Below are 12,341 nucleotides of genomic sequence, written 5' to 3' on the forward strand. Positions count from 1 at the left end.
AGAGCAAATCCGCCGTGCTCGCAGTCCAACAATCCGTTAGCAAGTGAAAACAGGTGAGCAATCCAGCTCGAGTCTCTGGCACACAGGTTTTAGCAGCGCTGAGGCGGGGGAGGAGCCAGCAGGGAGAGCGTGTCAGCTGATGGAAATGCCGAGGGTCAGGCGCTCCTGGGACTTGAAGTCCTGTGCTTGCCCTCGCTCGCAGCCCTGCACACACCACCGCCCCAGAAGATGAACCAGAGTAGTTCGTGTCTCACTTCCAGCAGTTGTCCACAGCGCAATTCAAACAGCGCAGTCCAGTGAATCCGCAGGCGATGCGGGACCTGCGAAGCGGGTTCCGCGAGGAGTGGAGAAGGAAGGCTGAAGGAAGAGCAAATCCGCTATGCTCGCAGTCCAACAATCCTTTAGCAAATGAAAACAGGTGAGCAATCCAGCGAGAGTCTCTGGCACACAGGTTTTAGCAGCGCTGAGGTGGGGGGGGAGCCAGCAGGGAGAGCGTGTCAGCTGATGGAAATGCCGAGGGTCAGGCGCTCCTGGGACTTGAAGTCCTGCGCCTGCCCTCGCTCGCAGCCCTGCACACACCACCGCCCCAGAAGATGAACCAGAGTAGTTCGTGTCTCACTTCCAGCAGTTGTCCACAGCGCAATTCAAACAGCGCAGTCCAGTGAATCCGCAGGCGATGCGGGACCCGCGAAGCGGGTTCCGCGAGGAGTGGAGAAGGAAGGCTGAAGGAAGAGCAAATCCGCCGTGCTCGCAGTCCAACAATCCTTTAGCTAATGAAAACAGGTGAGCAATCCAGCGAGAGTCTCTAGCACACAGGTTTTAGCAGCGCTGAGGCGGGGGAGGAGCCAGCAGGGAGAGCGTGTCAGCTGATGGAAATGCCGAGGGTCAGGTGCTCCTGGGACTTGAAGTCCTGCGCCTGCCCTCGCTCGCAGCCCTGCACACACCACCGCCCCAGAAGATGAACCAGAGTAGTTCGTGTCTCACTTCCAGCAGTTGTCCACAGCGCAATTCAAACAGCGCAGTCCAGTGAATCCGCAGGCGATGCGGGACCCGCGATGCGGGACCCGCGAAGCGGGTTCCGCGAGGAGTGGAGAAGGAAGGCTGAAGGAAGAGCAAATCCGCCGTGCTCGCAGTCCAACAATCCTTTAGCAAATGAAAACAGGTGAGCAACCCGTGTTAAATTGATTGTGTTGTAGATCAGTTGGAAAAAATTTGATGAATAGAGAAAAAGTACTACAGCTGATTCCAAGACCTATTCTGTTAGAAGCAAGGAACCTCTCATCTGTGCCGAAACCCGGGATTGAACCAGGGACCTTTAGATCTTCAGTCTAACGCTCTCCCAACTGAGCTATTTCGGCCTTCTGATAGCTGGGGTCTTCATACTTTAATTTGAACCATTTAACAAAATAGATGCAGGACCTGGATTTTTAACCTCATATGGTAGAGATATGTTTTAAGGAGTCCTGTATCATTCCGCAGTTAACTGGTGCAATGGGTAAATAGCATTTTTGGGATCCAGGTTAGGTAGTTGTTTTTTTAACTCTGAATGGACTAGCACTATATTACCCAGATATATTTGGCATGAGTAGGTAAGCAATGTCATCTGACTACTGAAATCTGTGTTCAAGGGGAAGTGGAATGTGATGCAGACAAGAGTTTACTTTACAAAAAAGGACGAAATGGGAAACATTCATAGTCAAACCTGAAGGCAAGATAGGTGGAAGAAAGTTTAAAAGGTGGATAGAAAGCAAAGTCTATGCTGAATTGATCATTTTGTAGATCAGTTGATAAAAATGTTGATAGAGAAAAAAGTACTACAGCTGATTCCAAGACCTATTTTGTTAGAAGCAAGGAACCTCTCAACTGTGCCGAAACCCGGGATTGAACCAGGGACCTTTAGATCTTCAGTCTAACGCTCTCCCAACTGAGCTATTTTGGCCTGCTTATAACTGTGGTCTTCATACTTTAATTTAAACCATTTAACAAAATAGATGCAGGACCTGGATTTTTAACCTCATATGGTAGAGATATGTCTTAAGGAGTCCTGTATCATTCCCCAGTTAACTGGTGCAATGGGTAAATAGCATTTTTGGGATCCAGGTTAGGTAGTTGTTTTTTTAACTCTGAATGGACTAGCACTATATTACCCAGATATATTTGGCATGAGTAGGTAAGCAATGTCATCTGACTACTGACATCTGTGTTCAAGGGGAAGTGGAATGTGATGCAGACAAGAGTTTACTTTACAAAAAAGGACGAAATGGGAAACATTCATAGTCAAACCTGAAGGCAAGATAGGTGGAAGAAACTTTAAAAGGAGGACAGAAAGCAAAGTCTATGTTGAATTGATCATTTTGTAGATCAGTTGATAAAAATGTTGATAGAGAAAAAAGTACTACAGCTGATTCCAAGACCTATTTTGTTAGAAGCAAGGAATCTCTCAACTGTGCCGAAACCCGGGATTAAACCAGGGACCTTTAGATCTTCAGTCTAACGCTCTCCCAACTGAGATATTTCAGCCTGCTTATAGCTGTGGTCTTCATACTTTAATTTAAACCATTTAACAAAATAGATGCAGGACCTGGATTTTTAACCTCATAAGGTAGAGATATGTTTTAAGGAGTCCTGCATCATTCCGCAATTAACTGGTGCAATGGGTAAATAATATTTTTGGGATCCAGGTTAGGTAATTTTTTTTTTTTTAACTCCGAAAGGACTAGCACTTTATTACCCAGACGTATTTGGCATGAGTAGGTAAGCAATGTCATCTGACTACTGGCATCTGTGTTCAAGGGGAAGTGGAAGGTAATGCAGACAAGAGTTTACTTTACAAAAATCATGGAATCGGAAATATTCATTGTCAAACCTGAAGGTAAGAGAGGTGGACGCAAGTTTAGAAGGAGGACATAAAGCAAAGTCTATGTTAAATTGATTGTGTTGTAGATCAGTTGATAAAAATGTTGATAGAGAAAAAAGTACTACAGCTGATTCCAAGAACTATTTTCTCAGAAGCAAGGAACCTCTCAACTGTGCCGAAACCCAGGATTGAACCAGTGACCTTTAAATCTTCAGTCTAACGCTCTCCCAACTGAGCTATTTTGGCCTGCTGCTAGCTGTAGTCTTCATACTTTGATTTGAACCATTTAACTAAATAGATGCATGACCTGGATATTTGACCTTATATGTTAGAGATATGTTTTAAGGAGTCCAGTATCATTCAGCAGTTAACTGGTGCAATGGGTAAATAATATTTTTGGGATCCAGGTTAGGTCATTTTTTTTTTAACTCCGAATGGACTAGCACTATATTACCCAGACGTATTTGGCATGAGTAGGTAAGCAATGTCATCTGACTACTGACATCTGTGTTCAAGGGGAAGTGGAAGGTAATGCAGACAAGAGTTTACTTTACAAAAAAGCATGAAATGGGAAATATTCATTGTCAAACCTGAAGGTAAGAGAGGTGGAAGCAAGTTTAGAAGGAGGACATAAAGCAAAGTCTATGTTAAATTGATTGTGTTGTAGATCAGTTGGAAAAAATTCGATGAATAGAGAAAAAGTACTACAGCTGATTCCAAGACCTATTTTATTAGAAGCAAGGAACCTCTCAACTGTGCCGAAACCCGGGATTGAACCAGGGACCTTTAGATCTTCAGTCTAACGCTCTCCCAAGTGAGCTATTTCGGCCTTCTGATGGCTGGGCTCTTCATACTTTAATTTGAACCATTTAACAAAATAGATGCAGGACCTGGATTTTTAACCTCATATGGTAGAGATATGTTTTAGGGAGTCCTGTATCATTCCGCAATTAACTGGTGCAATGGGTAAATAATATTTTTGGGATCCAGGTTAGGTCATTTATTTTTTTTTTAACTCCGAATGGACTAGCACTATATTACCCAGACGTATTTGGCATGAGTAGGTAAGCAATGTCATCTGACTACTGACATCTGTGTTCAAGGGGAAGTGGAAGGTAATGCAGACAAGAGTTTACTTTACAAAAAAGCATGAAATGGGAAATATTCATTGTCAAACCTGAAGGTAAGAGAGGTGGAAGCAAGTTTAGAAGGAGGACATAAAGTAAAGTCTATGTTAAATTGATTGTGTTGTAGATCAGTTGGAAAACTTTGATGAATAAAGAAAAAGTGCTACAGCTGATTCCAAGACCTATTTTGTTAGAAGAAAGGAACCTCTCAACTGTGCCGAAACCCGGTATTGAACCAGGGACCTTTAGATCTTCAGTCTAACGCTCTCCCAACTGAGCTATTTCAGCCTTCTGATAGCTGGGGTCTTCATACTTTAATTTGAACCATTTAACAAAATAGATGCAGGAACTGGATTTTTAACCTCATATGGTAGAGATATGTTTTAAGGAGTCCTGTATCATTCCGCAGTTAACTGGTGCAATGGGTAAATAGCATTTTTGGGATCCAGGTTAGGTAGTTGTTTTTTTAACTCTGAATGGACTAGCAATATATTACCCAGATATATTTGGCATGAGTAGGTAAGCAATGTCATCTGACTACTGACATCTGTGTTCAAGGGGAAGTGGAATGTGATGCAGACAAGAGTTTACTTTACAAAAAAGGACGAAATGGGAAACATTCATAGTCAAACCTGAAGGCAAGATAGGTGGAAGAAAGTTTAAAAGGAGGACAGAAAGCAACGTCTATGTTGAATTGATCATTTTGTAGATCAGTTGATAAAAATGTTGATAGAGAAAAAAGTACTACAGCTGATTACAAGACTTACTTTGTGAGAAACAAGAAACCTCTCAACATTGCCGTAAACCGGGATTGAACCAGGGACCTTTAGATATTCAGTCTAACGCTCTCCCAACTGAGCTATTTCGGCCTGCTGCTAGCTGTAGTCTTCATACTTTGATTTTAACCATTTAACTAAATAGATGCATGACCTGGATATTTGACCTTATATGTTAGAGATACGTTTTAAGGAGTCCTGTATCATTCAGCAGTTAACTGGTGCAATGGGTAAATAATATTTTTGGGATCCAGGTTAGGCCATTTTTTTTTTTAACTCTGCATGGACTATCACTATATTACCCAGACGTATTTGGCATGAGTAGGTAAGCAATGTCATCTGACTACTGACATCTGCATCTGTGTTCAAGGGGAAGTGGAAGGTAATGCAGACAAGAGTTTACTTTACAAAAAAGCATGAAATGGGAAATATTCATTGTCAAACCTGAAAGTAAGAGAGGTGGAAGCAAGTTTAGAAGGAGGACATAAAGCAAAGTCTATGTTAAATTGATTGTGTTGTAGATCAGTTGGAAAAAATTTGATGAATAGAGAAAAAGTACTACAGCTGATTCCAAGACCTATTTTGTTAGAAGCAAGGAACCTCTCAACTGTGCCGAAACCTGGGATTGAACCAGGGACCTTTAGATCTTCAGTCTAACGCTCTCCCAACTGAGCTATTTCGGCCTTCTGATAGGCGGGGTCTTCATACTTTAATTTGAACCATTTAACAAAATAGATGCAGGACCTGGATTTTTAACCTCATATGGTAGAGATATGTTTTAAGGAGTCCTGTATCATTCCCCAGTTAACTGGTACAATGGGTAAATAGCATTTTTGGGATCCAGGTTAGGTAGTTGTTTTTTTAACTCTGAATGGACTAGCACTATATTACCCAGATATATTTGGCATGAGTAGGTAAGCAATGTCATCTGACTACTGACATCTGTGTTCAAGGGGAAGTGGAATGTGATGCAGACAAGAGTTTACTTTACAAAAAAGGACGAAATGGGAAACATTCATAGTCAAACCTGAAGGCAAGATTGGTGGAAGAAAGTTTAAAAGGAGGACAGAAAGCAAAGTCTATGTTGAATTGATCATTTTGTAGATCAGTTGATAAAAATGTTGATAGAGAAAAAGTACTACAGCTGATTACAAGACTTACTTTGTGAGAAACAAGAAACCTCTCAACATTGCCGAAAACCGGGATTGAACCAGGGACCTTTAGATATTCAGTCTAACGCTCTCCCAACTGAGCTATTTCGGCCTGCTTATAGCTGTGGTCTTCATACTTTAATTTAAACCATTTAACGAAATAGATGCAGGACCTGGATTTTTAACCTCATATGGTAGAGATATGTTTTAAGGAGTCCTGTATCATTCCGCAATTAACTGGTGCAATGGGTAAATAATATTTTTGGGATCCAGGTTAGGTCATTTTTTTTTTTAACTCCGAATGGACTAGCACTATATTACCCAGACGTATTTGGCATGAGTAGGGAAGCAATGTCATCTGACTACTGACATCTGTGTTCAAGGGGAAGTGGAAGGTAATGCAGACAAGAGTTTACTTTACAAAAAAGCATAAAATGGGAAATATTCATTGTCAAACCTGAAGGTAAGAGAGGTGGAAGCAAGTTTAGAAGGAGGACATAAAGCAAAGTCTATGTTAAATTGATTGTGTTGTAGATCAGTTGGAAAACTTTGATGAATAGAGAAAAAGTACTACAGCTGATTCCAAGACCTATTTTGTTTGAAGCAAGGAACCTCTCAACTGTGCCGAAACCCGGGATTGAACCAGGGACCTTTAGATTTTCAGTCTAACGGTCTCCCAACTGAGCTATTTCAGCCTTCTGATAGCTGGGGTCTTCATACTTTAATTTGAACCATTTAACAAAATAGATGCAGGACCTGGATTTTTAACCTCATATGGTAGAGATATGGTTTAAGGAGTCCTGTATCATTCCGCAGTTAACTGGTGCAATGGGTAAATAGCATTTTTGGGATCCAGGTTAGGCAGTTGTGTTTTTTAACTCTGAATGGACTAGCACTATATTACCCAGATATACTTGGCATGAGTAGGTAAGCAATGTCATCTGACTACTGACATCTGTGTTCAAGGGGAAGTGGAATGTGATGCAGACAAGAGTTTACTTTACAAAAAAGGACGAAATGGGAAACATTCATAGTCAAACCTGAAGGCAAGATAGGTGGAAGAAAGTTTAAAAGGAGGACAGAAAGCAACGTCTATGTTGAATTGATCATTTTGTAGATCAGTTGATAAAAATGTTGATAGAGAAAAAAGTACTACAGCTGATTACAAGACTTACTTTGTGAGAAACAAGAAACCTCTCAACGTTGCCGAAAACCGGGATTGAACCAGGGACCTTTAGATATTCAGTCTAACGCTCTCCCAACTGAGCTATTTCGGCCTGCTGCTAGCTGTCGTCTTCATACTTTGATGTGAACGATTTAACTAAATAGATGCATGACCTGGATATTTGACCTTATATGTTAGAGATATGTTTTAAGGAGTCCTGTATCTTTCAGCAGTTAGCTGGTGCAATGGGTAAATAATATTTTAGGGATCCAGGTTAGGTCATTTTTTTTTTTTAACTCCGAATGGACTAGCACTATATTACCCAGACGTATTTGGCATGAGTAGGTAAGCAATGTCATCTGACTACTGACATCTGTGTTCAAGGGGAAGTGGAAGGTAATGCAGACAAGAGTTTACTTTACAAAAAAGCATGAAATGGGAAATATTCATTGTCAAACCTGAAGGTAAGAGAGGTGGTAGCAAGTTTAGAAGGAGGACATAAAGCAAAGTCTATGTTAAATTGATTGTGTTGTAGATCAGTTGGAAAACTTTGATGAATAGAGAAAAAATACTACAGCTGATTCCAAGACCTATTTTGTTAGAAGCAAGGAACCTCTCAACTGTGCCGAAACCCGGGATTGAACCAGGGACCTTTAGATCTTCAGTCTAACGCTCTCCCAACTGAGCTATTTCAGCCTCCTGATAGCTGGGGTCTTCATACTTTAATTTGAACCATTTAACAAAATAGATGCAGGACCTGGATTTTTAACCTCATATGGTAGAGATATGTTTTAAGGAGTCCTGTATCATTCCGCAGTTAACTGGTGCAATGGGTAAATAGCATTTTTGGGATCCAGGTTAGGTAGTTGTTTTTTAACTCTGAATGGACTAGTACTATATTACCCAGATATATTTGGCATGAGTAGGTAAGCAATGTCATCTGACTACTGACATCTGTGTTCAAGGGGAAGTGGAATGTGATGCAGACAAAAGTTTACTTTACAAAAAAGGACGAAATTTGAAACATTCATAGTCAAACCTGAAGGCAAGATAGGTGGAAGAAAGTTTAAAAGGAGGACAGAAAGCAAAGTCTATGTTGAATTGATCATTTTGTAGATCAGTTGATAAAAATGTTGATAGAGAAAAAAGTACTACAGCTGATTCCAAGACCTATTTTGTTAGAAGCAAGGAACCTCTCAACTGTGCCAAAACTGGGGATTGAACCAGGGACCTTTAGATCTTCAGTCTAATGCTCTCCCAACTGAGCTATTTCGGCATGCTTATATCTGTGGTATTCATACTTTAATTTAAACCATTTAACAAAATAGATGCAGGACCTGGATTTTTAACCTCATATGGTAGAGATATGTTTTAAGGAGTCCTGTATCATTCCGCAATTAACTGGTGCAATGGGTAAATAGCATTTTTGGGTTCCAGGTTAGGTAGTTGTTTTTTTAACTCTGAATGGACTAGCACTATATTACCCAGATATATTTGGCATGAGTAGGTAAGCAATGTCATCTGACTACTGACATCTTAGTTCAAGGGGAAGTGGAAGGTAATGCAGACAAGAGTTTACTTTACAAAAAAGCATGAAATGGGAAATATTAATTGTCAAACCTGAAGGTAAGAGAGGTGGAAGCAAGTTTAGAAGGAGGACATAAAGCAAAGTCTATGTTAAATTGATTGTGTTGTAGATCAGTTGGAAAACTTTGATGAATAGAGAAAAAATACTACAGCTGATTCCAAGACCTATTTTGTTAGAAGCAAGGAACCTCTCAACTGTGCCGAAACCCGGGATTGAACCAGGGACCTTTAGATCTTCAGTCTAACGCTCTCCCAACTGAGCTATTTCAGCCTCCTGATAGCTGGGGTCTTCATACTTTAATTTGAACCATTTAACAAAATAGATGCAGGACCTGGATTTTTAACCTCATATGGTAGAGATATGTTTTAAGGAGTCCTGTATCATTCCGCAGTTAACTGGTGCAATGGGTAAATAGCATTTTTGGGATCCAGGTTAGGTAGTTGTTTTTTAACTCTGAATGGACTAGCACTATATTACCCAGATATATTTGGCATGAGTAGGTAAGCAATGTCATCTGACTACTGACATCTGTGTTCAAGGGGAAGTGGAATGTGATGCAGACAAAAGTTTACTTTACAAAAAAGGACGAAATTTGAAACATTCATAGTCAAACCTGAAGGCAAGATAGGTGGAAGAAAGTTTAAAAGGAGGACAGAAAGCAAAGTCTATGTTGAATTGATCATTTTGTAGATCAGTTGATAAAAATGTTGATAGAGAAAAAAGTACTACAGCTGATTCCAAGACCTATTTTGTTAGAAGCAAGGAACCTCTCAACTGTGCCAAAACTGGGGATTGAACCAGGGACCTTTAGATCTTCAGTCTAATGCTCTCCCAACTGAGCTATTTCGGCATGCTTATATCTGTGGTATTCATACTTTAATTTAAACCATTTAACAAAATAGATGCAGGACCTGGATTTTTAACCTCATATGGTAGAGATATGTTTTAAGGAGTCCTGTATCATTCCGCAATTAACTGGTGCAATGGGTAAATAGCATTTTTGGGTTCCAGGTTAGGTAGTTGTTTTTTTAACTCTGAATGGACTAGCACTATATTACCCAGATATATTTGGCATGAGTAGGTAAGCAATGTCATCTGACTACTGACATCTTAGTTCAAGGGGAAGTGGAAGGTAATGCAGACAAGAGTTTACTTTACAAAAAAGCATGAAATGGGAAATATTAATTGTCAAACCTGAAGGTAAGAGAGGTGGAAGCAAGTTTAGAAGGAGGACATAAAGCAAAGTCTATGTTAAATTGATTGTGTTGTAGATCAGTTGGAAAAAGTTTGATGAATAGAGAAAAAGTACTATAGCTGATTCCAAGACCTATTTTGTTAGAAGCAAGGAACTTCTCAACTGTGCCAAAATCCGGGATTGAACCAGAGACCTTTAGATCTTCAGTCTAACGCTCTCCCAACTGAGCTATTTCAGCCTTCAGATAGCTGGGGTCTTCATACTTTAATTTGAACCATTTAACAAAATAGATGCAGGACCTGGATTTTTAACTTCATATGGTAGAGATATGTTTTAAGGAGTCCTGTATCATTCCGCAGTTAACTGGTGCAATGGGTAAATAATATTTTTGGGATCCAGGTTAGGTCATTTTTTATTTTTAACTCCGAATGGACTAGCACTATATTACCCAGACGTATTTGGCATGAGTAGGTAAGCAATGTCATCTGACTACTGACATCTGTGTTCAAGGGGAAGTGGAAGGTAATGCAGACAACAGTTTATTTTACAAAAAAGCATGAAATGAGAAATATTCATTGTCAAGCCTGAAGGTAAGAAAGGTGGAAGCAAGTTTAGAAGGAGGACATAAAGCAAAGTCTATGTTAAATTGATTGTGTTGTAGATCAGTTGGAAAAAATGTGATGAACAGAGAAAAAGTACCTCAGCTGATTCCAAGACCTATTTTGTTAGAAGCATGGAACCTCTCATCTGTGCCGAAACCCGGGATTGAACAAGGGACCTTTAGATCTTCAGTGTAACGCTCTCCCAACTGAGCTATTTCAGCCTTCTGATAGCTGGGGTCTTCATACTTTAATTTGAACCATTTAACAAAATAGATGCAGGACCTGGATTTTTAACCTCATATGGTAGAGATATGTTTTAAGGAGTCCTGTATCATTCCGCAGTTAACTGGTGCAATGGGTAAATAGCATTTTTGGGATCCAGTTGAGGTAGTTGTTTTTTTAACTCTGAATGGACTAGCACTATATTACCCAGATATATTTGGCATGAGTAGGTAAGCAATGTCATCTGACTACTGACATCTGTGTTCAAGGGGAAGTGGGATGTGATGCAGACAAGAGTTTACTTTACAAAAAAGGACGAAATGGGAAACATTCATAGTCAAACCTGAAGGCAAGATAGGTGGAAGAAAGTTTAAAAGGAGGACAGAAAGCAAAGTCTATGTTGAATTGATCATTTTGTAGATCAGTTGATAAAAATGTTGATAGAGAAAAAAGTACTACAGCTGATTCCAAGACCTATTTTGTTAGAAGCAAGCAACCTCTCAAATGTGCCGAAACCCGGGATTGAACCAGGGACCTTTAGATCTTCAGTCTAATTCTCTCCCAACTGAGCTATTTCGGCCTGCTTATCTCTGTGGTCTTCATACTTTAATTTAAACCATTTAACAAAATAGATGCAGGACCTGGATTTTTAACCTCATATGGTAGAGATATGTTTTAAGGAGTCCTGTATCATTCCGCAATTAACTGGTGCAATGGGTAAATAATATTTTTGGGATCCAGGTTAGGTCATTTTTTTTTTTTTAACTCCAAATGGACTAGCACTATATTACCCAGACGTATTTGGCATGAGTAGGTAAGCAATGTCATCTGACTACTGACATCTGTGTTCAAGGGGAAGTGGAAGGTAATGCAGACAAGATTTTACTTTACAAAAAAGCATGAAATGGGAAATATTCATTGTCAAACCTGAAGGTAAGAGAGGTGGAAGCAAGTTTAGAAGGAGGACATAAGGCAAAGTCTATGTTAAATTGATTGTGTTGTAGATCAGTTGTAAAACTTTGATGAATAGAGAAAAAATACCACAGCTGATTCCAAGACCTATTTTGTTAGAAGCAAGGAACCTCTCAACTGTGCCGAAACCCAGGATTGAACCAGGGACCTTTAGATCTTCAGTCTAACGCTCTCCCAACTGAGCTATTTCAGCCTTCTGATAGCTGGGGTCTTCATACTTTAATTTGAACCATTTAACAAAATAGATGCAGGACCTGGATTTTTAACCTCATATGGTAGAGATATGTTTTAAGGAGTCCTGTATCATTCCGCAGTTAACTGGTGCAATGGGTAAATAGCATTTTTGGGATCCAGGTTAGGTAGTTGTTTTTTAACTCTGAATGGACTAGCACTATATTACCCAGATATATTTGGCATGAGTAGGTAAGCAATGTCATCTGAGTACTGACATCTGTTTTCAAGGGGAAGTGGAATGTGATGCAGACAAGAGTTTACTTTACAAAAAAGGACGAAATTTGAAACATTCATAGTCAAACCTGAAGGCAAGATAGGTGGAAGAAAGTTTAAAAGGAGGACAGAAAGCAAAGTCTATGTTGAATTGATCATTTTGTAGATCAGTTGATAAAAATGTTGATAGAGAAAAAAGTACTACAGCTGATTCCAAGACCTATTTTGTTAGAAGCAAG

The 12,341-nt window shown here is 39.9% G+C and overlaps 2 non-coding genes across 2 annotated transcripts; both read right to left on the minus strand.

Moving 5' to 3' along the window:
* Positions 1-1,285: 1,285 nt before the first annotated feature.
* TRNAF-GAA (transfer RNA phenylalanine (anticodon GAA)) lies at positions 1,286-1,358 on the minus strand. Its single transcript has one exon. It is a non-coding gene; the product is annotated as a tRNA-Phe (tRNA).
* Positions 1,359-5,370: 4,012 nt separating this feature from the next.
* Positions 5,371-5,443, minus strand: TRNAF-GAA (transfer RNA phenylalanine (anticodon GAA)). The gene has a single exon. It is a non-coding gene; the product is annotated as a tRNA-Phe (tRNA).
* Between the last annotated feature and the right edge of the window lie 6,898 nt (positions 5,444-12,341).

The sequence above is a fragment of the Lissotriton vulgaris genome, chromosome 8 (assembly GCF_964263255.1).
Source record: "Lissotriton vulgaris chromosome 8, aLisVul1.2, whole genome shotgun sequence".
In the NCBI taxonomy this organism is placed as follows: Eukaryota; Metazoa; Chordata; class Amphibia; order Caudata; family Salamandridae; genus Lissotriton; species Lissotriton vulgaris.